Source organism: Octodon degus, unplaced genomic scaffold, assembly GCF_000260255.1.
Source record: "Octodon degus isolate 3935 unplaced genomic scaffold, OctDeg1.0 scaffold00023, whole genome shotgun sequence".
In the NCBI taxonomy this organism is placed as follows: domain Eukaryota; kingdom Metazoa; phylum Chordata; class Mammalia; order Rodentia; family Octodontidae; genus Octodon; species Octodon degus.
In genome coordinates, this window is record NW_004524599.1 from 7,317,279 (window position 1) to 7,338,789 (window position 21,511).

The window sequence follows — 21,511 nt, forward strand, 5'->3', positions numbered from 1 at the left end:
AGAAGAAGAAGAAGAAGAAGAAGAAGAAGAAGAAGAAGAAGAAAGAAGAAGAAGAAGAAGAAGAAGAAGAAGAAGAAGAAGAAGAAGAAGAAGAAGAAGAAGAAGAAGAAGAAGAAGAAGAAGAAAGAATTCTCTTATCAGAACAGAATTAAACTAGAAATCAACAATGAAAGAATACCTGGGAAAATCCTCAAAAACTTGGAAATCAAGCAACACAATTCCAAATAATATGTGAGTCAAAAATGTCCAAATGAAACTTGAAAATGCTTTAAATTTAATTAAAATGAAAATAGCATTAAATTGATATCATTAGTTGAAGTGAATATTAACATTTGTGAGAAATAATTGATATAGTGCTTTAAAATCTTATAGCATTAGACAACTAGAAAAGAAGAAAGCTCTTGTTTCACTGACCTTAATTTCCACCTTCATTTTTACTCATAGTAAGTAAGAAAAATAATAAATAAGTGTCAAGTAGAAAAAAAAAGAAAGAAAATAGAAAAATATCAATGAAATAAAAGTTGGTTTTTGAAAAAAAATAAGAAAGACCAGCATTTAGCCAGACTGATTAGGATAAAATAAAAGAGAGAGGAGAGAGAAAGAGAGAGAGAGAGAGAGAGAGAGAGAGAGAGAGAGAGAGAGAGAGAGAGAAATTGTCAATATCAGAGATAAAAAGAATCCAGGCTTGGTTGTGCACTCCTGTAATCCCAGCACTCAGCAGGCTGAGGCAGGAGGATCCTTGTGAGTTTGAAACCAATCTGGGTTTCAAAGAGAGCTCAAGGCCAGCCTAAAAACACACAGAGAGACCCTGTCTCAAAAAGACCAAAAATAAATAAATAAATAAAAATAAAAAAAGACATCATTGCAGACTTTACAGATATTAAAAGTACCATACAGTAAAGTGACTGTTATGAATAACTTTATACAAAAACATCGAATAAATGAAATAGATGATAAATTTCTTATAAGATTAAAGCTACCAAGTTTCCTTCAAGACAAAAATACAAAAAAAAAATGACAAAAATACATAACCTGGTTGTATATCTCTTAAATAAATTGAGTTTGTAACACAAACATTTCCACATAGAAGACTCCAGATTCAAATGTCTTGACTGAAAATTTCTACTAAATTAAGGAAAATATTAGAAATCCTCCAAAAACTCTTGCAGAACATAGCAGAGAAAGAAATATCTCCTTGCCCTTTATTAATCTAGTTTTGGTTTATAACAAAATCAGACAAATACACTACAGGAAAGAAAAAATATGGATCAGTATTCTTCACGAGGAAACCTTCAAAATTCTAAAACAACAAATCCCCAGCTCCTTCAATATGTGAAAATAAAAATATACTATGGCCAAGAAATGTCAATATCAGAGATAAAAGAAGCCAGGCTTAGTGGTGCACTCCTGTAATCCCAGCCCTCAGGAGGCTGAGGCAGGTTGGATGTAATGTAAGATGGAAGCATTATAAAAATCAATCAACATAATCCAAATATTTAAGAAAAGAGCCAAAAGAGTATGAGCATCTCAACACATACAGTAAATGCATTTGGCAAAATTTAATATTGATGCATGACTTTGTAAAGAAATACTCTAAAATCTAACAAGAGAAAATTTCACAATTGGATATGGTACATCTACAATGAACCTGAAGGTTTCATGCCTCATGGTCAAATACTGAAAACTTAAATTTTAAAGTTGAACAAAGCAGGATGTCTATTCTTACCACTGCTAACCAGCATTAGACCAGTCTTCAGCAAGTTTAACAAGGCAAGAAAAAGAAAATGATGAACGCACTGGGAAGAAGAAGTGGAACTGTTTCTATTTACAAATGACATGATCTCCACAGAAAACCCTAAAAAATCTTGGTAAAAAATTTAATACATCTTGTTTCCTCTTTTTTCTCCCTTGTTCCCATCCCCTGTTTTCAAAATCTTTATCCTCACCATTCATAAAACTCAGTTTTAATTTCATCCTTTTCTTTTCTCCATTTTCTTTCCCTTCCCTCCCCATTTCCCCTTTCATTTTGAGCAATCTCTTCCTACTTCACAGTATCTATTATATATTTATATTCTTGTTTATGTCTTCAGTTTCTCACTCTAGAAAGATAATGTGATATTTACACGTGTTCATCTGATTTATTTCACTTACGATTATGGTCTCAAGGTCTATCCATTTAGCTACAAATGTCTCAATTTTATTTTTCTTTATAGCTGAGTAATACTCCATTTTATTTAAAAAATCCTTTTTATCCATTCATTGGTTGATGGGCATTTGGATTGCTGCCAAATATTACAAAACTATTACAAACTGTTCCACTATAAACATGGGTGTGCATATATTGCTATGGTGTGATGCTTTTAATTCTGGGAAGATACCTAAAAGGGGAATAGCTGAGTTTTAAGGACCTCTAATCTTAGTTGTTTGAGGACTCTCCACAATGATTTCTACAGTGGCTCCAACAGTGGAGAAGGGCTCCTTTCTCCCCCAGCCATGCCAGCATTTCTTATTGGCTGCTTTCTTAATGATAGCCTTTCTTTCTGATGTGAGATGAAATCTCTGTGTAGTTTTAATTTGCATTTCTTGAATGACCAGTGATGTTGAACGTTTTTTATAATTTATTTGCCATTTGTGCTTCTTCTGGGAAATGTTTATTCATCTTATAGATACAAATTCCCTGTAATGAATGTAGTGATTATATATACCTAAATTGTACCAATAAATTTAAATTTTGATATAGCAACATCTCAGGATATAAGATACCTGCATACAAAAATTTTCTGAGCAGAAAGCTAATAGCAATTGCCCCAATAAACAGCTATTATCCTTGCTTAGTTCCTATATCTGAACGAATTTTTAGATCTGAAAAAAATCTATTGCACATCTATACATTAGCAGTGAACAATTAGAAACAGAAATTTCAAATGGTGCTGCTTACAATAGTATCAGAAAAGATATTTGATCTAGATCTCAAAAAAAATGTGCAAAATCTCCGTGTTGGCCTCTGAGTGCCATTGATGTAATAAATGAAAGAGTTCCTGAGCTGTAGATTTGGTCAGATCTGCTTCCAATTCTGCGTCTTCTGTAACAGCCAGGAAGGTCAGAATGGTATTAAAGAAAGACTGACCTTCAAGGAGCTAGAGAGGTAGATAATAGACTTTGATACACAAAGAGACAAATGGAAAAGGGTCAGTGCTTAGCATCACAATCAGAAAAGGTCAGAATGTAGGAGCAGAAAGCTAATAGCAATTGCCCCAATAAACAGCTATTATCCTTGCTTAGTTCCTATATCTGAACGAATTTTTAGATCTGAAGTCCACTGCTTGAAGAGATGGAAATGCTTAACAAGTGCCCTGCAGCACCACAGGGGATACTGTGATGATTTGAGGCATGCTGCCTCAAAGAGACCTATGCTCATGTACTTGCATGACTGTATACTACAGAAGTGGAAAGTCAGATTTTTGTATACAGGTTCTAATTCATTTTGATTTCTGGAGACCCGAACAATTGTGGACCTCTTGTTGGAGTGGGTCTTACAGAAGTCAAGCCTATGAATGAAGTCCTGGCTCAAGTCTGGTACGTAGTGGCCCCTCTAAATCTGTGAACTCCTCCAGAGCCCTTCCCCCACTTCCACGCACAATGCCAACAATACACTTGGCAGTGTTGTGTGGAGTTGCGCTCGCATTTCTCCTTTAGTCTCTGAAGTTCATGGTATCATAGTGAAGATGATCAAATCAAATCTGAAGCTGTTCTCCTGCCAAGATAAGAAATGCAAAACAAGTTTGCCATCTCACCTTTTCATGGCCACTCATTCTCCGAAAGGGCTGGGTAGACCCTGGCGAATGATGATAGATTACTACAGCTTCAACCAGTGGAATCCCTGGGATTGCATGAACCATGCCAGAGGTGGCGTCATGGCTAGTGCATAATCAGAAGGCCTCAGATACGAGGTGTGTGATCATCGACTTGTTGCATGTGGCTCTTTCTGTCTGGTTCAGTAAAAGAGATCAGGAGCTGTTTGTACCCATGTGAGACAGACTACAGTATTCATTTACCTATTTTCCTCAGAGCAATGTTAGCTGTGCTACCCTCTGGTATGACAAAGCTGAAGGAACCTAGCTAAGCTGGATTCACTGACCACCAAACTCATTCACCACATCAGTAGCATGTACATGGGGCAGGAGGAGCTAGCGGTACCCAGGATGATTGAGGCTACAGTGAAGCGCATGAGCTCCAGAGTCTATCAACTCCATGAAAACCAGGGCTCTCCTCTTCAGCAAAGGTTTCAAAGACTCTAGTGGTCAAATTCATGCTGGAAAATCTTCTCCAAAATGAAAGGGGAAACACAGAGCCTGGTGGGCTTCCTTGTGTTCTGCAGGCAACTCAGACCACTTCTAAGGATGGCACCAGCCCGTGAATTGGACCGCATCCCTGCTGCAGGGCCTGAAGCACAAAAGGGGTCTGTGCAGGATGCAGCCCATGCATGACACACGAAAGATGAGAAGGAGGGAGGGCGAGGACAGTGAGGAAGAGTCTGAACTACACTACCACCCTGCGAAGTCTCAGCCAGCCCAACAGGGAGCTCCAGAATGAAGACTTCCTGGCGGGGAAGTCCCGTGAGCAGCACTGGCCGGGCCTCACCACTCTCACCGTGCTCATGCACTGCCACGGGCCGTGCAACCACGGCCTCAGCTCAACTGCTGCGGTGGTCAGCAGAGGAACTGCAGCCACAGCAGGATGTCCCCTGCCTGGACCCCTCACAGCTGATCTGCAAATTCTTTCTTTTTTTTTTTTTTTTTTTTTGTGGAACCCGGGATTCAACTCAGGTCCTTCCTTGTGCTTGCCAGCCAAGTGCTTATTCTACTGAGCTATCTCCCCAGCCCCATGCAAATTCTTTCTTGAAGGAGATTGAATAGCTGCCATACCACCTTTTGGAAAGAATTGTCACAGTCAAGGTGCTGGTGTGTGTGTGTGTGTGTGTGTGTGTGTGTGTGTATGTGTGTGTGTGTGTGTTTTGAGTACATGTGTGCACACATGTGGCAAAGACTTACTTAACTCGTTCATGAGGGAAACAGTCTGATAACAGTAGTTGAAAGAAAGACAGAGTTACTATTTATAGTTAGTGGACAATTCTAACGGAGGAATAAGATCAGATGCTAGACTGAAAGTAATACCCTATAGAGTAATAAAAATGTAATCTATAGAGTTTCTATTTTCTTTGGAACAGAAACAAATGATACAGTATCACGCTTCAATATGTGTTAGCTTACGGAGTCTCGTCTTTGTTAGTCAAAGCTGTACTCTAAGACAGTGGTTCTCAACTTAGGCCGGTAGGTGCTGTCCTGAAGGAGGTACAGGAACACTGACCACCCCCATTTTGCTTCCCAGTGGCCATGAGATGCACATACGTCCTCTGCCACAACTCCTGGTACGATGTGTTGTGCTGCCACTGATCCAACACAGCACAGCCAAGAGACCATGGACTGAAATCTCTGGAATCATGAACCCAAATAAACCTTTCTTCTGTATGAAGTGGTCATCTCAGGTATTTTGTCACAGTGATTACGTGTAGCATGGGCTACTTGAATCTAGTTGATAGAAGGTAAGAATACTCATAAAAAGTTTACCATGGCCAGAGAAGACCTTCATGACAAAGAAAAATTCAGCCCAGAATGCAAACAGACTCAAAACTGAAAACCATACACAGATAACACTTTATTTTTTTTACATTGCATATTATTATCTTTATTTTTTAATAATTAATACATTGTACATTGTTATCTTCTTAGTGGTCATCCATAATACAAGATACAGACATGATATCTTGTCCAAACACTATTAGTACAAATCTTTCTTCTCACTGACTTAAGCAAAAGTAGCTGTATATCTATCCTAACTATTCTGTATATACAAATACAAAATGGTCCGTCTTTTGTGTTCCTTTTTTTTGTTTACCCATCAGAGATGGGTGTTCCATTGGCATCTAAATACTATAGATGTGTCATGGCTGACACTGACAAAGGTTCTACAATCTGAGGTACACGATCTCAGGATAAATCCTGAGGGGATTTCACTGACCTTATCAGACCCAAAAGCTACAACTCTTGTTGCATAGGTCCTGCTTTACCTTGGTCTTAACCATCCAGCAGAAAAGTATAAAAACGAAATATAAGAAGTAAAGGCATGCTGTTATGTTGAGCTGTGGGGGACTCAGGTCAACAATTTCTGACATTGCCAGTCAAGAGGAAGACCCAATACTATTATGGACTACTGGACTCTTTTAGAATATTTTGCTGTGTTCACACACCTATAATATTCAAATGATGGAACTTAACAAAAAAAGGGGATACAGATGAATGTCCATTTTGTATCTGTGTATTCAAAATGGTTAGGATAGATATATAGTTACATTCTCTTAATGAACAGAGTGATTTGTTCTAATGGTGTTTGTAAATAGGATATCATGTCCGCATCTTATACAGCAATTAACCACTAGGAAGAATGTATGCAATGTGTTAATTATTGAAACTGTCCTACCAATTTGATTTTAAACTGTCGCATTGCTATTTGTTTATCAATAAAATTATGGGGAAAATAATAAATAAATAAATACTATAGGTGCGTGAATTCAGCCAAATAATCCAACACAGTCTAGCAGTCCACAATAGTAGTGGGTTATCCACAGAAGTTGTTGACTTGAGCCTTTCACAGCTCAGCATATTAATATGGCTTTACTTTATATACCTCATTTTCATACTTTTCTGCTGGATGGTTAAGACCAAAATAAAGCAAGACCTATATAACAAAAAATGTATCTTTTGTATCTGATAAAGTCAGTCAAGTATCCTCAGGATTTATCACATAACCCTGTACTGCACTTTGTAGATCCTTTGTCGGTGTCAGCCATGTGGATGCGTCTCGGCCATTGCTTGACCAATTTGCTCTCTCTAAAAGCCTGAGAGAAAGTTTTCTCTCCATGTGACTCTCCTTAGGCACACTCTACATCATCAATCACATTCTTCTGTTGCCCTATAATCAGAAAATTTGGAACACAACTGAGTTACATGATGTTACAGTACGGATAACACTTTAGATAGCTAATTGGACAATGTTTTGATATTGTAAGAGTATATGAGGAAGTATTTTAATATTTCTTGATTTCACCAACTTACAAGTAAAATTGAGCTAATGATAGTAGCAAGCTTTTATAGTTTGGGAGAATTAAATAAAATTGTGGCTGACTATATTTTTACAAACATCCCATCTTTCCTTACAAATATCCTTCCCATAAGGCACTGACATTTCTGTGTTGAGAACTGAGGTCATGTTCTCCATGAACTGGGGGGACCCCAGTGACTCCTTCTATGAATAAAATACAGTGAAAATGACACTTCATGATCCCTGAGACTGGGTCCCAACAAGGAATATGGCTTGCTCCTGGATCTGCCTTGGAACATGACCTGGATGCCCTGAGCTACTGGGAAAGAAGTCTGGCTATTTTAGAGAGATATTAGAAAGGGGCTCATGAAAGGAGGTCATAAGAAATGCTATCCAGAATTCTCAGCTCAGTCACAAGACACGGGAACAAATGGAGCATTGAGGTGGCCACAGATGCCATCTGGCCGAGCCTGTCAACTACACTGCTCACAGAAACCACGCGGGATAATAAGTTATTGTGGTTTAGGCCTCTATGTGCAGGGGTGACTTGTGTCCCTGAAATAGACACAAAAATGATAATACACACCTAGTCCTTAGATAAATGCTTGGCAAATGCAAAGTAGGTCTCTCTGGGAAGGCAGTTTTTAAAACTTTACATGTTAGAACTTTAGTATTCTAGTGTTGTAAGTTTTATATTTAACATTTTATGTATTTATTTATTTTAGGTTTTGTGTGTGTGTGTGTGTGTGTGTGTGTGTGAGCGCAGGGTCTCACTACACAGCCCAGACTCGTAGTGATCCTCCTGATTTCTGCCTCCCTAGTGCTGGGATTACAGGCGTGCGCTCCACGGTCGGACTCGGTTGCTGGCTCAGCGGGCCCGAGGGCAGGGCCGGTGGCATGAGGAGCCAGCGGCATGAGGTAACCCTGGCCCCCGCGCTTACCTAAGCAAGCGCTTAGTTCGCTGAGTTATACCGCCAGCCCTTATATTTAGCATTTTAAATTTAATAATTTCACCAGTAGTTAGTAATTAATATGTTAACTGTGTTTGCGTGCACTAGAGGGCAAACTACTCTTTCGAAAAAGAACAGTCTTTGTACATGGAGTGTTAGTTCCAAATCAAAACGCCAGGCGGCGCCTGCTCCTAATTTATCTCTGTCACTTTCAAAAGGTAAATTTGACAAAAGAGAAAAAAAAGGCTGCCAAACTAAGGTGCTACCACACAGAAGGAAGATGTCTAAGAGAATGTTCTATAGACAAATTCTAAAACACAGGATGGATTTTGATGAATAATTCTGCCCCAGGCTAGGTGTGGAGACAAGAGATAAAAAAAATCTTACTGATTCTTTTTTCATTGTAAATACACCAGGGCAGGTTGCATTTTCTTTAATCCCTGAAAAAGAGAAGGAATTTGCAAACCTGTAATTTCTAAACAATGCTGTACCTAATCTTTGCCCTTGGAACATGGCAGATGCAGCTGTGTTGTAACTAGTTGCTGACCACGAGAGCGAAGTCTCCTGATGCTTACGCTCATATTACATTTTTATTATACATTACATTAGTATATTATGTTGATGTCGATACTGATGTTAATACGACCCCAGATAACATTTGTACCATTTTAACTTACATTTAAAAATTTTTCCATTTTTTTTTCTAGCTCATTGTTTTGTGTACACAAGAATTTAATGGTCGAGTGGCTGAAAATGGGCTGTGATTCCAACCTGGCAAGAAATCTGGGGACCAAATCCCTTATAATGAATTAATTGCATGAAGCGATGATAATGTGAGTCTCGTGCTTTTCTGAGAAATTCAAAGCAGGCTGTGCCTGCTATGCACAGTAACCTGAGAAGGTTGTCAGCCTGCACCACTGAGGACAGAAGCTCACTTCTGTGTGTCTCTCGAAGGCGGTCCCCACCCTGAGATGGCCCAGGGAGTGTGGCCTCTACTACACCAGTGGCCTTAAGAATAAAGTTCTGTAGTAAGCTTAACTGATTAGAAGGTCACACTGTCAGATCAAGACTTTGCAGCTGGAAGAGTATAAATCAAAGGAGGGCAGCTCTCCCCTGGAGACAGCTCTAATTCTGAAGAGTGGATTTTTTGACGGTGTCCTACAGCTCTGACTCAATCCCTACCCCAGCCAACCTCCCACCTCACTGATGAGCAGACAGTGAATGGAGGGAGGATTGATCAAGGCAAAGCCTATCACTTTTATGCTACATTAAAACAGAAGAAAGCCAAGCACAATGTTAGAGCGATCGGTAGACACAGGCTCCTGTCTGCTGTGCATCTGTAAGTGGTGCAATGGATTTCCACACTGAACTCACAGCAACGTCTGGTCACTTTAAGATCATAATGTATACCCGTAACATCTTTCTCTATGATATGCTGGTAGTAGCAAAGGCTGTTCTCTGTGGCTTAGCCACAAATTGTGGACTATGCTTCAGAATATGTCCAATCCCTCCCAGTAGTTCTGGAAATTCCCAAAGAGTATCACAAACATGCTCCTAAGAAGATCTCTTGGTTCCCAGAAACGAACTTATGATTCTGAAGTATCCATGGTGACAAGCCCACTGCACTCTTTAGAGGTCCCTTGGGTGGGTACTCCAGGTCACTAACAGTGGCCACACATAAGCCACTCATTCCCCAGGCAAATGAGAACCCGCCCCCCAAGTAAGCACACCCTACCTTGGCCTCTCCTTTCCCCTAGTCATGCCCTGGCACATCTCGCTTTACGATGTGCACATAACACACTACCACTTTGATTTCCTAGGTGAATAGCTTTGAATAATTGCCTCTATTTTTGCAAGAATTTTCTCTGGAGTGGATTAAGGCAGGATTTAGAATCTAGGAGCAGGCTAGGATTTCTTCAAATGGATATGTTTCCAAAGCATTGGTCTACTGGATGGAATTTTTCAGTATGATAGCGGACAGAGGCAGCTCACTGAGGGGGTGGGGAGGGCAGACAAAGCAGAAGCATCACCCAAGCTCTGCTTCTTTCTAGAATGAAGTGGCATATCGTACAGCTCTGCTTCTCCACTTGCAAATGTCAGACTGTTCTCAGAGGGGCCAACCCCACCTCCTTCTGTGCATCTAGACTTGTACTCTGTCCTCTGAGTTGTGCCCTTTTCTGGTAAATTTGCAAAGTAGGGACTTGCAAGATTATTCCATCACACGCAGACTATTTCTTGACATAAGAGAGGGTGCTAATGAACTGGATTAGACATTGGCCACCTAAAAGTAGACAGTCCACCCAAGTACACTATAGCCCACTTCTCCCTGCCTGCCCTTATTACTCACAATTTTTTCCCCTCTTTCCCCTGAACCCCAGCTAAACTTTGCTTTACTGTGATTCAACAGAGCAGGACATGTGTTTATCGTTTCTTTATTAAGCCTGCCTGGATGACTCTTTAAATCTCTACTGCTATGAAAATACTGGATCTTATAGGGGAGTGTAGGTATTTGGTATTTCTTCCCTGTTGCTTGGAAGTCAAATTCTCTGACAGCAGCAGCAGCAGGAAGAGAAGGAGGAAAAGAAGGAGGAGGAGGAAGAACAAGAAAAGATAAACATGAAGACATTTTCTAGAAGCATCTGTCCTCTGTGGTTATAATTAAAAGTCAATACTGGAAGAGATTTTGCTAGACCATATACAAATGCTGACAAAGTAAGTACAAACTCAAGTGAAATTCTTTTATAACTGTGAAACCTCTCTGCTTCACATGCTACTGCAATGGGAACCATCTTTACTTCTGTATAGGACAATGTGCCAACAGAAGGAACAGAAGAGAAGGAAGGATTGTGACTGTTCTGGAACTCCTGATCTCCTGATTTCTGGTAATGGATCCATCATACTCATTACCATCTAGACAGAAGGTTTCTTTCTTAGTTGCCTAATCTAGAGATTTGTCTATGGAAATCACACATGAGAATTCTACAGGGAAAGTAAAGGCTTCTGGAGAGGTGTGGTAGGGAAGTGTCCATAACTGTCCTAGACAGGCCAGTGTCACTTTTCCTATATGTTGTGCTGCTTTGTTCCCAGTTTTACTTCCCCAACTTTTTAGAAAGTTCAAAGTGATCCCAATCCCACAGCAAATCAATCTCTTCCACCCTTCCTCTCCTTTCCTGAACCCGAGGCCCACTCGGGAGGCTCAGCCCACGCTACTTCCCACAACGACCTTTGGACAGATTAAGTAATGTTGAACACCAAGCCATTCTTGTTCAAATGTGCAATTTGCAGAGATGATGAAGACAGGGGGAAGCCCAGAGCCATGTAACATGCTTGTTTAAGAACTTATTTTGGCCACTAACAATGTGTTTACAGGAGCTCCATGAGCATGTACAGATAATTATAATTCTAAAACAAATGTGGTAGATGAAATTAGAGTACTTCATTTAAAATTTTAACATAGATCACAGGAAAAAAGACATTTCTTTGAGTTGGGAAACTCAAAAAGACTTCAAGGATGAAAGTCACTAAGCGAGGGGGAAGATTTGGGCAAGCAATGACAAGCATAAAAATACCCCAAGTGGGGCTGAGTGCACTGAAACATGGGCTTGCAAGTAAGTAGGTGTGTCTGAGACAATTATGCCTTACAGAAGTAATACAGGAAAGAAAATAGCAGTGGAGGTCAGACTTTTTTGTATAGTTACCTACCCTCCTCTGTCCTGCAGAAACTTCCATAATGATAGAAATGTTCTGAGTAGGATATGTGGAACACAGGGCCAGTAAATACGCTGGCTATTGAGCCTCTGATATATGGCTGGTGTAACTAAAGGACCGGAGTTTTAATTTAAATTAAGTAGTTACATGTGGCTACTGGCTGTCAAAGTGCTGGCTACAGCACTTTCAGACAGTGGATATGACATATTCAGAAACATCTCTCAGAACAAATAATCTGAAATCTCCTGCAAAGTGGACTGCAGAGGAGCTATGACGAGGGTAGATGAAATGTTGTATCTGGGCTAGTGGTGCTATTATGGAATAAAAATGGAAATATTTTCTTCAAATAAGGAAACATAAAGCAGATCAAAATAAAAAGAATCTTGTTTAAATGAAGATGCAGAAATGGACTCTCCCAAGAGGACACATCACTTTGTCTTGTCATCCATGGAAGACGCTAAGAATTCTCCCTGGAATTCCCAAAAAGTGAAGAATTCTGCTAGCAAAGAGGCACTAAAGAGGGAAATAAATCTGAGAGATGTCACAAAAGTGGAATAAATAGAAATTAACATCTACTTGAATATGAGAGACAAATTTTGGGAATCGACACATTTGCTGTCTCATTCATCTAAACCTATTCCATAGTAGTATCTAAAATCCTTCATTATGCAATCATTCCAACTATAATAGATATATGAGAGTAAAACTCATAGAACTGAACAGAATTAATATGCACAACACTACAGAATTCTGGGCAGTATCAGGATTCATACACAGGTCAATTGAAGTCAAGTTTTCCCTAGTTTGCTGCCCACCTCTCTCATTCCAGTGATAATGAAGTTGTGGAAACCGAGGCAGAGAATTGTTTTAATGATGTTCACTTAACAACAAGACTACCCCAGGGTACACTTCTCAGAACGTGCCCTGCTAGTAAGCAATACTTGACTATACTGGCATGTTACCTGCTCCATCTCCTGCAAAATCTTAGTCTACCAAGAAGACACAACGCTCCTGCAAAGAATGTCTGTGACCATCAGTCACCTTATTGATAAACAAATGGGCTTCATAAGCACATTGATAGGGCCATAGGTAGACATGTCAGAGAACCACCCATCACTAGGTTGATGACCAATGGTGTGCTCTGATAGAAGAGCTTTATGCAATGGAGGCAGTGTGAAGTGACTGCTGATTGGCCAATCCATGCCATCCTCCTTATTAAGGAGTTGGAACTCAAACACATTAAAGAGACCATGTAGAAGCAGAAGCAGTAGAAGCAGAGGCAAAAAGGAACATATTGTCACCTGAGGTTATTTAAAGCAAAGAACAATGAATTTATTTTCTAAAAAAGATAACCAGGTACTCAGAGCTCCAAGATATCTTGAGCAATGTTCAATGTATGTTTAATATGTTAAAAAAAAAAAAAACTTTCCTGGAGGTGGTTGAGATCCTGGATTCCTTACTTCCCTTTTCAGCCTTATTTTTTTTAAATGACTTTAAAGAAGCCAAGTACAATTTTGTTTTTACCAGTAACCTGAAAGAACATAGGCACCATATGGGGTTAGTCTTGAGCACATAGTAACGGGGAGGTGTTGGTTTCCTCACAAAGAGAAAGCCCAGACATTCTCATGGCTCCAAAGAAGAGTTTCAGTGGCCATAGACTCAATGGTTCCATCTTTAGCAAAAATGAAAACTTAATTGTTAAGGGCTGAACTGTGACCTCTCTGAAATTCCTATGTTGAAATCCTAACCTTGGTACTTCATAATAGGATTATATTTGGGAATAGGGTCTTTTAAAAGGTATCTATGTTGAAAAGAGATCATTTGAGTGGTCCCTAAACCAATGTGATTGGTGTCTATAAGAAGAGGAGGGGCCGGGGAGATGACTCAATAGAATAAGCACTTCCCTAGTAAGTGCAAGGGCTGGAGTTCAATCCCTGGTTCCACCAAAAAAAGGAAGAGGAGATTAGGACATAGATGCACACAGAGGCAAGAGCACCCAGGGACGCAAGGAGGAGGTGGCCATCTCCACGCCAAGGAGAGAAGCTACAGGAGAAACCAACCCAGCCCACAGCTTGATCTGCTCCAGAACCCTGAGAACATATGTTCCTGTTGCTTAAACCTCCTAGTTGGTAGTACTTAGTTATGGTAGCTCTAGAAAAGACATAGAAGGAACATGAATCCACCTTCTCTCTTTACTCTTAAAGAATCTATGTTCTGACTCACACAGCTTGTATCAGTGCTGTCTAGTCCTTAGCAGGGTCTTCTTTCTTGGGCCAGAGGTTTTTTCACCTACCATATCCCTGTAATTGATTTGCATGTGTTTCCAGAAAGGAGATAGAAAGATGAGGGTACGAGCAAAGACATCATGAGAAAGGAATGGATAGGAAAATTATTCTCTGACTCAATAGCTTTTTGCAAAACCCTATGACTCTTAGGCTACCTTATTTTTTAATGACTTTTGGTTGTTTTGCATTCTTATTTCCATTCCTAGCTTTGTTCCTAACAGGAGAAAATGATTGGTTGCAGGCATTCCAAAGTGACTTCAACATGTTATTTAAATATATGAAACTAAGCCAGACTGATGGGCCTAGACTTAATTAAGGAAGTGCTAGTCCTTCTTTGGTATTTACATCTCTGTTGACTCTTTTCCAGAGCTGCCTCTGATGAAAGGAATCCAGGAAATCTATGACATTTGTGAGAAAGGGTCATGTTTAAGTATTTAAGTTTAAATTTTATTTTAGTTTTTGTTTTTTCAGAGCACAAGCACCTTTATTTTTATTTTATTATTATTTTTTTAACACGAGGACCCTGGAATGCCAGACGACTGCTCTCCTTCAATCCCCCTAGTTTCAGATGACATGCTTTGAAAGCACAGCTCTGTTAGTTTTAGGACGTTTAGGACTCATTTGCTTATGCCTTTCCTGGCCCCTCTAATACTCTCATTGTTGTCGTAGACCAAGGTGTCCTAAATCTCCAATTTCCTTCTTGGAGTAGTTGTCTTCCATTTATTGTATTTAGAGATAAGGCCAAGCTTTTGTCTCCGAGTGAAGCAAGGCTCAGTGAGCTGAGTTTGTTGAGTGGTATCTCTGGAAAAACAGATGTCCCCAAAGAAGGGGAAATTCCTAGAGACAATTTCAGGTTGTCTCAGAAAAGCGTATCATTTTCTTCACAATTGTGTAGGAGAAATTCAAGTTTCTCCACTTAGCTCCTACAGATGTGTGTCCTCCAGGCATTGTGTGTGAACCTGGTAGCTTGTGACTCAGACTCCGTGCTCACAAACACACACATATTCAACAGAGATCCCATCTAGTCCGCGTGTATCATCGGTGATTAGTCTGCATGTGAATGTTGTATGTCAGAACTTGGTGACCATGAAAACCAGGTCCCTGATGAATGGAGAAAAATAAAAACAAGTCTGACTCATAAGGTCCAATAGAACAAAAAGAAGTGTTCATTTGAAAACGGGATCTAAAACAAAACGTTTCAATCAAGGATTTCATGTTGGCACCGCAGAGCCGTCTTGCTGCCAGAAAGGACATGTTACGGAGCAAAACACCACATTTGACTTGTGGGTTTTGTTTGTTTGTGCTTTGGCCTTTATGGTGCCGTGGAGGACTGAGCCCAGGCCTTTACCCATGCTAAGCACCTGCTCTGCACTGAGCGATAGCCTATGACCTTGCTCGTTTGTTTGTTTTTAAACAAATCTTTGGAACTTTTTTATAGAACTTGTTTTGATTTATGTCTGACACTTAAAATTTTTTTTTATCAGTTATGTGGTTACCAGTAGGTGGTACATAAATTAATATTAATAAGCCTTGAAAATCAGCTACTTAATAATTAACAAGTGCATTTTTTTCCAGTTAGGAATAGACCCTTCTTGCTGAATTTCTTTTTGAACTATTACCGAGACACAAAAGCAGTCTATTTCATCCACTTCCTTATTAGTCTATGGTTTGCTCTCCAATAAAGTGAAGAAGTAAATTAAAAGAAGAAACTGCCTTTGTTGGGTTTTATTTATCACAGGCCTTGAGGAGAAAGACAAAGTTTGTCTTGCTTCCATTCTCAATCATTTAAATCTTTTGGGGAACTCTCTCATTCTTTTTCTTTCTTTCTTCCTTTTTTCCTTTGTTTTGGAACTCTGCAGAGCATTCAAGAAAAGAGAATAAATGCAACAAATAATTTGGAAAAGAGGATCAAAAAAGAAAGCATTAGGAGCCCTGGGACTGTTTAGTCTAGAGAAAAGGAGAACGAACAGAGACATAATTTTCCTAGCTCTTATAAACACAGTGAGAACAGTTCTTTCTCAATAAAGGGTAAGGAATTTTTTTTAAGTGAATGGAAGCAGAATCAACATGTTTTACTTTAGTATAATTTTTATTTTATTAAAAAATGAAATACTTAGAAACTTGGGAATTTATCCAACAATAATGGAGGTCAATCTAGAGGTAGAAAATGTGCCATTATCTATCACAGAGAGTGGAGAATTAATACCAACCATGTAACAGAGTAGGAAATATTTTCTTTGAGAATTAAAGGAATGATAGCACTTACTTCTAACAGCAAGTTAACATTTACCACTCATTGTTCAGATATCTGTTCAGGTCACTATTCCGTGGAGCCACATAAAAGCCTTGATAAGAATGCTTCATTTTGGATCCTGCTTTTCAGTGAGCTCTACATCTTGTGTTACTAGACCTTGTGACCTGCTTTTATTTTTTCTCCCTTCATTGAAGAATTCCTAGTGGCTCACGCAGGGCAGGCCATTCGTGGGCACCATTATAACAGAGAACATCACATATAGAACTTCATTCTTTCTTCATAACAACTGTACAGAGCAGGTGCTCTTCTTGCCCTATTTTTGCAAGTGAGGAAACTGACAGGAAAGGAATGTGTCAGCAATTTTCTCCTGTGATACTTTAGCACATGATTAAACATAAAATAACTATAATTTTACTTCATGTCCTCTGAGAATCTAACACTGAGGTGGGCTTCATGTGTATGAGATGGATGGGGAGCACAACATATAGACTGTAAGCTGGCAGAATCAGAAGAGGTGGGCAGAGAAATGCCTTACCTGAGACACAGGTGAGGGACTGGGAAGGAAGGGCTGGAAGGAAGGACTGAGGTGGAAGAGCCTCGGTTTTCTGCATGGAGCAAGACTGTCCCAGCCAGGCGTATGAATAGGGAAGCTCATAAATGGAAGACACTTGAATTGGGCATAGTAGCATAATGGTACTTTAGTATAACCATGGTGTGCAATGATTGTTCCAGTGTCAGGGAGACAAGGCCATGAATACTGTTGGAATCTAAAGCAGCACTCACAGTGGGTCTTTGTGAGGGGAGATCCTGGGACAGCAGCCTAGAGCCCCAGCCACATGGCGCCCATGCTGTGCTCTGTGTCCTTGTATTTTGCTTCCATGCTGGGCCTCATACTTTCAGGGTGTAGAATGAAGGCTATAACTTCATCCTAATGAGAGGTCTGTGCATTGAAAGGGGATGCTTCATTACAGAGCTCTAGGGCTCCCTCCATGTGGATTACTGCGTAGCCAGTTCAGGCAAAGCAATGACTCCAGTAGTGAAGAGTAATCTTCCAATCTAAACATACTTGTAAGTGTTGCTTTGGGACACCTCCAGTGCATAAACTGTCATAAAATTCTCCAGCCAATACTTAAATATTTATCCAACACTTGCTAAATATAAGGCAGTGTCTTAAGTGCAATGCAAAACACTTAACCGTCCCATCCAATGGTTTGCCATGTAGGAAAGATGTCATAGACTTAAATAACTACAGACATAGGACCATGAGAAAAAATGGCCATATGAGGCACAAGGTACAGTATTAAGTAAGGCTAGAGAAAAGAAGAAAAATTTTCACAAAGGGAGAAAACAATGTAAATAGGATGGCTGGAAGGAACTGAATATTTATTGCAGTGGGATAAAAAGAGAACACAAGTCAGTCACAGAAGTAGGAAGACAAACTTTGAATGACAATATTGTGATTCTGATAAGGTGAAAGAAATTTCTCAAAGTCTAAATCCTTAAAGAAGCTAGAGACTTATTTATCTCCTTTTCGGAAGAGGAAATAAAATTATTTTCTATTTTCAAGAGTTTTTTATGATAGAGGATATGAATGAGGTAGTTTAAGGGACATCAATTTATCTTAATAGCTCTGGAAGCCAGAATTCCAAGACCAAAGCTTTGGCAGACCTACTGGCCCCTTCCTCAATCCTTAGGAAAATTTCCTTCTTTACCTCTTCTAGCTTTTTGGAGTAAGAAGCTTTCCCCAAGTTTTAGATGTGTCACCCTAATTTTGCCTCCATCTTTACCCAGTGCCTTCTTGGGTCTGGATCTCTCTGTCATCATGTTCTCTTTGTGTCTCTGTCCATTTATAAAAAACATTAGTCATATTAGACCGAAAGCCCACCCTACTCAAATGTTATTATTCCCCAGATAGGAATGCAGTGTCCCTATTTCTAAATGAGGTCCTACTCTGTGGAATTGGGAATCAAGACTTCTGCATATCTCTTTTGGGGTTCATAATTATATCTATAACATTATCATTTCAGTCAAAACTTTGGTATTATTCTTTGCTATCTGTATTAAGATATTTTAATTTCATACAAGCAATGATTTGTTCCTAAGATTGTAAAGGTGCTGGGAATTATGTAAAGAAAACAAATGTAAAGTCCTATGTATTTTAATCTTCAGATTAGTAAACATTTCTTACATTAAAACATAAATAAGATCTGTACTGGTCAGCTTTTCATTACTGTAACAAACTGAAAATAATCAAATTAATAAGGTAAAAGGTTCATTTTAGCTCATCATTTCGGAGATTTTAGACCACAGTCCCTTGGCCCACTGTTTTGAAGTGTATGGTAAAGCAGTTTCATGAAAGAAGGACCTGGCTCACCTTTTGGCAACCAGGAAGCAAATAAAAGAAGGCAGAAGTGGTTGAGGTCTGTCTTAGTTACTTTCCTGTTACTAGATAAAATACCCACACCCCCAAGTTAAAGGAGGAAAGATTTATTTTATCTTAGTTTGTAGAGATTTCATTTCTGTAGCCAGCTGGCTTTAAGGCAGGGTGGCATGACAAAGGAGAAAAATCTCACAAAATGATGGACAGAAAGACAAGAGACTTCCTGCTTCCTTCCCTTTTTATTCCATCAAGGGTACAAGCCTATTGGTTGGTATTACCCACAGCCAGGGTGCCTCTTCCTTCAGTAAGTCCATCACCCACACCCAGACAGTGCTAAATCAATCAATGGACTAATCCAGTATCACGTATCCATGATCCATTCGCTCCCAAAAGCTCCACCAATGAGAGCATGAGGCTATAAGGAGGCATTAGATATGAGTCCTAACAGTGTCCAAGTGTCCCTTTCTAAGTGCAAACTGCCTAGACCTAATTTCCTCCTACTAGGCTCCACCCATCAAAGGGTTCAACACTTCTCATTAATACTAAAGGTCAGGGATAAACCCTTCAATAAATGGACCTTTGGAAGACGCTTATCCAAACCAGTGCAAAGTCCTAGAACAATAATAGCTATTCTCTCTCTCGCTGTCGCTCTCGCTCTCGCTCTCTCTCTCTCTCCTTCCCTCCCTCCCCCCCTACCTCCCTGACAAAATGAACATCTTAATCCCTGCTTCTTGGTTTTCCTGAATCAGAAAAAAAAATTCAGGCAAAACAAAACAAAACAAAACAAAAATCAGTTAAAGTCTGCTATATAATTTCAGGTTAGAAATTTGCAAGGTAAAAAACAATATACCAGCAGGTTCATGCTTTCCAATCACAAGAATCTGTCCCTGTATCTTTTACTACACTAGGCAGATGGAGGATGTTAGTTTTGACTAGACATGCCTGGGGATAAGCCAGTTACTTGATTTAAACATACAGTTAGACATGGAGTTAGCCACATTTGGCAGATTGTACTTTCCAAAGATAGCCACAAGAAAGTCTATCCATCCCACTTACTTTACTTAGAATGTGATGCTTATAGTGCCATACAGAGGGATGGAGCTCCTAGTCCCCTCCCTTCAATATGCACAGGGTGTTGTGGCCAGATGCCAATGGGCAGAATGTTCTGGAAGCATAACTTAGTGACTTCTAAAACAATCTTCCAAAAGGAAGTGATACAGCTTTTGCCTTGATTTCCTTTGACCTTTCCTTCTCTCCTCTGTCCTCTCTCCTCTCTCCTCTCCTTCTTCCTGCTCTGGCTTTCTTCCAGTGAAATCATCTTTGGAACCCAGGACACAAGTAGAGTCCATCCACGGGTATTTGAACCAACTTTTCCAGCAAGTTGTTGGCCAACAAGTAGCATCAACCTGTGGTCAGGTGCATGAAGTGGCCCATGGACTCTTCCCAGCAAGAGCCTAAATATTCTGAAGCAGAGGTAGGCTGTTCCTTCTGTGTTCTATGGATAGGTCTGTCCAGCAGAATCCATGAGCTTAATGCATGACTGTTGGATGTTAAATTTTAAAGTAAAGTAACTTGCTGCCCAGCGATCATACCTGGAATGTCATATATGCTGCAGAATGGCATGATGGGAGGCTCAATTCTTTGATGTCCTGTTTCTTCAAGTTGCTAAAGTATTACCTTGGCCTCTGAGAATGACAAACTTTTAGAAGCAGCAAGGAAGGACTAGTAATGCTTAAAGGCACTTAAATTTTAAGTGCTTCAGGCTGCCAACATTTAAAACAGGCGCTTCTCATTTTAGCATGCCATGGCCTGGCTACTCCTTAATCTGGTGTGGCCTAGGCAAATACCCTTAAAACTAATGAACATCAGTTTCATCTCCGGCAAGCACACACAGAATATTGATTCATCACTTTTACAAAGGAAGAGCTTTGCCAAGGTGAGGCTAGTTTTCTGGATTGCAAACTTGTTGGGATTGCAAACTAGTTGGGATAGACTCTGAATGCATTACTGGTCAGAGAATATTTCCTATCTCCCTTTCTCTCTCCCATCTTATCTTCCTTACTTCCTTTCCCTCCTTCTCTCCCTTTCTCTTCATCCCTCCTCTCCTTTCTTATTTCCTGTCTTTCTTTTTTTGTGGCTTCTACCCGTATATGCAGTGGGGAGACACAGGGAAGAGTTAAAGAAATAAACTCATTTTTATTAAAACTGTAAGGATGTGTTGTCCGGTCGATTATCAGCTACATGTGCATCTCCAGATTTGCCCCTTTCCTCTCTGAGTGTCACTGAGCTTCTCTGTAGAAGCAAGACATTGGTCTTAAGCTTTTGTTTTAGATGTATGAAAGTTCCTAATTGTGTGCAATGATGTGTTAACATGAGATTCAGTAGTTCACTTTAAATCAATGAACTTGATATCTACAAGGTTATATCATCAAAGAAGCATAGAATGACTTTATTTTTAAAATAATTTTATTGAGAAACAAATAGCAAAGAGACAGTTTCCAAACACAATACTAGCACAGTTTCAATAATTAATACATTGCATATTGTTGTCTTAGTGGTTATTCATTGTACAAGATGCAGACATGATATCCTGTCTGTAGACACTACTAGAACAAATCTCTCTATTCCATGATCCAAGAGAAGGCAGCTGTGTATCTATCCTAACTATTTTGAACATACAGATACAAAATGGTCATTCATTTGTATTCCCCTTTTTTTGTTTAGTTTTGTCAGAGACGGGCATTGCATTGTCATTTGAATATTGTAGATGGACGCC